This window comes from Lactuca virosa, chromosome 2, assembly GCF_052849685.1.
Source record: "Lactuca virosa cultivar CGN04683 chromosome 2, Lactuca_virosa_CGN04683_v6, whole genome shotgun sequence".
NCBI lineage: Eukaryota > Viridiplantae > Streptophyta > Magnoliopsida > Asterales > Asteraceae > Lactuca > Lactuca virosa.
In genome coordinates, this window is record NC_136427.1 from 69,361,728 (window position 1) to 69,366,131 (window position 4,404).

A 4,404-nucleotide genomic window follows, 5' to 3' on the forward strand; every position below is an offset into this window, starting at 1 on the left:
CCGTCCAGGAGACTCTGGGTACAAAATGTGACGCAGCAGTATATTGTCGAGCCATGAAGTAGTATCTCACATTAATGTTATAGTATTCTTGTATTTGTATAGTATGTTCTCTCTGTCTAGTATATAGTATGTTCTCTAGTGTATAGTGTGTAGTATGTATTGTTTCTCGTTATAGTATGTACTGTTTCTCTTTATAGTGAGTATTGTCTCTCATTATAGTATGTTTGTACTGACTCATGTATGAACTGACTCTTTGTATGTTTCATTGTTCTAGAAATAATAAGTAGTGACTTCCTAAACTATACCTATTATAGTTTACTATCAATGTTGGTTGTATGGATGAACATGTTTGTACACCTTTGCTACCCAAAGGTATTGAACTGAACGAAGAACTTTTATATCTATATACATATACATAATATATAACTAAGATTCAAACGACCTTCGGACAAACAACCGATACCCTAAGTCGACAACCAAACAAGGATCAGGAAATTAGGCGAGTTATCAGTCCTAAGTCCTTTCAATCCTACTTATATAACTATATCCATATAGACATGTTTTGACAAAGTATAAATTTAAAAGAGTTTGATAAAGGGTTTTGCATATAAAAGAGTTTGAAGTATAAGAAATCTATCTGTTTGATAGTTATTAATCACATGTGATTCATATAATAACTATAAAGTTTCTACTTGTATTCCCCCCCCCCCCCCCCATAAAAGCATTTAAAATCATTTAAAAGATAAGTTTGTTGGATATAGTGTCTAAGTCCATAACTATATTTGGTATGTACTTAACCCGACCCGGCATGGTCCATTTGGGTTGCACTTCACCCGAACAATTTATGGATAATCGTTTGAGAATAGTATAAGTTATGATTTATTAATATATTATAAGTCCTAATATATTAATATAAAATCATATTATTTAATTAGTATTGATCTATAATTAATCTAGAATTAATTTAGAGATCAAAAGTATGACTAATTAAATATGGGCTCTTGTATTTATATAGTGTGGGCTAATGCTTATTTGGAATGGGCTAGGCTTGCATGGAAAGTCCATGGATACTCCATGGAGCTTTAACCCATGGATCTCATGGAAATGAAAAGACATGGGTATTAGGGTTTACATGAATGTAACCCTAATCCACCACACTATATAAAGGAGGCTTTGGTTCTTGAAATCACAAGAGTTGTGGTGAGTAAAGTAAGAGGGCCGATTTCAAGAAAGGTGATTACTATTCTCTCAAAATTCCAAGTTTGTGGTGATTTGTGATTTCCATTTGAGGCATCCACACTATTGGTGCTAGGCTCTAAAACTCCAAGCAATCAACTACAACTACAAGGTAAGTAATTCTACTAGCTTTATTTTATTCAAGTTCCCCATGCCATGCTAGATAGGATAAGAACCTTGGAAAAATAATTATTTGCATGTATCTTAGTCAAACATAGATCCAAGGTTTCTAGGGTTGCATGTACACCATAGGAGTGTTAGAATGCTCAAAACCCGTCAGTGGTATCAGAGCCTGGTTTGTTTATTTCATACTTGATGCAAAAAAAAAAAAAAAAAAAACTTGAAAATCGAAGTTTTGTTCAAAAGCTCGTATCAAAATTTCAAGTTTTGTATATGTACTTACGATTCTTGAAATTTTTTATATGAATATTCATAAACATGTGAGTTTAGAAGATCATAGAAATTATGTGCTAATAATTGATTAGATTAATTCTTGATCTTTATGTGTTTTAATGGAGTCCATAACTAGTTCTTAAGTTATGGAAAACCAAAGGTCACACTTTATTAAAAACCATTAAAAGAACACAGGAGTTAGAAAAATGAAAAGTCTTCATTTTAATACTCAATTAAATTCATAAGTTATAAGAAATGAAAAGTTTTGAAAGTTTACAAAACTTGCCCTCAAGTTTTGGAACAAGTAAAGTCATGATTAAAACTTTAGTTCCAACCCTTAGAATTTTAAAAGTTAAAATTCAACCCTTATACTTTATAATATTATAAGTTAATAATATATATATGTATAAGATCAAGTCGTCTTACCGCTAGTATGCCTCATTCACGAAGCTGGTCTAAAAGGGGGGTATAAGGTTGTTGCCTATAAAATGGCAACTTAGTGGGTGTCCACTCTCACCCATCGCTTCCTTGATCGGTGGAGGGTCGTTAGCCGAACGGGTAGGACAAGGACTTATAAATTCTCATTAAAAGTATAATGATAATACTAAAGTAACTAAACCTTACTAAATTCACAATCTTAGTTATTTTAGGAAAATGTGAATAAGGTGCTAATCCATGAAATTACACTTTACACTTTGTTTAAGTCGTTAGTGGAGCGTGTGTGGTTAACCGGCACACTAACTTGAACTTAACAAGGTAGGTAAAGGGTGACTTAATGTTTATCATAGTATCGATGGAGCGTGTGTGGTTAACCGGCACATCGAATGAGGGGTAATACATTAAGGGTACCAAGTAATTTGCATGGTTACTTCACACCTTGTTTTGTGATCCTCGACATCCCAGTCACAAAACTTGAAGGGCACACTCGAGATTGAAACATGTCATTGAAGAAAGTTCAATAAATCTCAAAGAATCTAGGAGTTTCTAAACCAATTAAAACCTAATTAAATATTTCGTTTTTCATGGTGGAAATTGGTGAATCGTCATTCACCTACCTTCAAATATCTTATAGCTTAGATTACGGCATCCCTCTTCTAAGTAATAAAATATTGTGTTGGGTCCTAGCCTTAATATTACATTTGGGTGTTTTATTAAGGACTATCTCAAAATCTAATCTAATCTATTCCCTCTTCTTTTCAGATGTCTTCCAATAACGATGCTTCTGGCTCAAACCCTACTAGCTCCTTCTCTCTCATGAATCTTTGTGGGAAAGTCATCTTTGATGGGTCCAACTTTACTGATTGGATCAGAAAAATCAGGATGGTCACTCGGTATGAGAACAAAGAATATGTTCTCGACAAGGAGCTGAAGGTACCCGAGCCAACTGCTACTCCTGAAGAGTTTGCTGGTTATGAGGTACATGAAAGAGATGCTACAAAAGTGGCATGCATCATGATGGCCACCATGACAGCCGAGCTCCAAAAGTCCTATGAGGACTATTATCCTTTTGAGATGCACCAGGACTTGATGGACCGCTACCATCAAAGTGCTCGCAAGAGCAATATGAAATAATCTCCTCCATGATAACAACCCGAATGAAGGATGGTGAACACATCACGGGCCACATGTAGAAAATGCAAAGGTATGTGGACCGTTTACTGAAGTTAAATGTGAACTTCCCCAAGGAGTTAGCAATAGACATTATTTTGCACTCCTTACCATCGTGTTATGATCAATTCTGCATGACATATCACATGAACAAGGAAGAGGTCACCCTCAGCAAACTTCAAGGACTCTTGAAGACCGCCGAAAGTGGTCTAAAGGGTAAGTCGGTTGTTACTACTCCTACTCCTACTCCAACTGTGGCCAATGTCTTGGCAATCGGGCATGGCAAAGGGAAGAAGAGAAAGAACCCTTCTAAGGGTACCAAGGGTAAGACCCTTGAAGGCTCCTCTTCAAGCAAAACCAAGAAAGGTTTTGTCACTCCTTCTGCTAACCCTAATGAGGCTGAATGCTTCTATTGTCATGAAAAGTCGCACTGGAAGCGAAACTGCCCAAAGTACCAGCAAGATTTGAAGGATGGGAAAGTAAAACCCAACCATGCAGGTATAGACACTATATTGTCTAATAACTCACCTCATTCTAAGTCTTGGGTCCTTGATACAGGTTGTGGTATTCACATATGTTGTGATTTGCAGGGACAAAGAAGAAGTGAGAATGTGGAGCAAGGAAAGATAAACTTGATCATGGGAAACAGGAAAGCTTCACCTGTCACCAAGATAGGAGTTTATTCCTTAGTGCTAAATAGTGGGTTTACATTAGATTTGAATAAATGTTATTATTCGCCAGAAATGGCAAGAAATGTTATTTCCTTTCATGCATTGTATAAACAAGGTTTTACCTTTTATTTTGATAATAATAATGGTAGTATTGATGCTTTCTTTTATAATGTTCTTTATTTTAAAGCATTACCTTGTGATGGTGTGTATGAAACTGTATCTGTTGTAGATAATCTAGGAAATAATGTATTGTATATTGACTCTTCCACTAGCTTAGATAAAGCATCTTTATGGCATTGTCGTCTTGGACATGTAAGCAAGAAACGCATAGGCCAACTCCAAAAGGATGGAGTCTTGGAGTCATTTGACCTAAAGTAAGCTGATAGTTGTGAATCTTGTTTGGTTGGTAAAATGACAAAGTCACCTTTTACTGGCACTTGTGCTAGGGGTGAAGGTTTGTTGGACCTCATACACACGGATGTGTGTGGACCCTTCA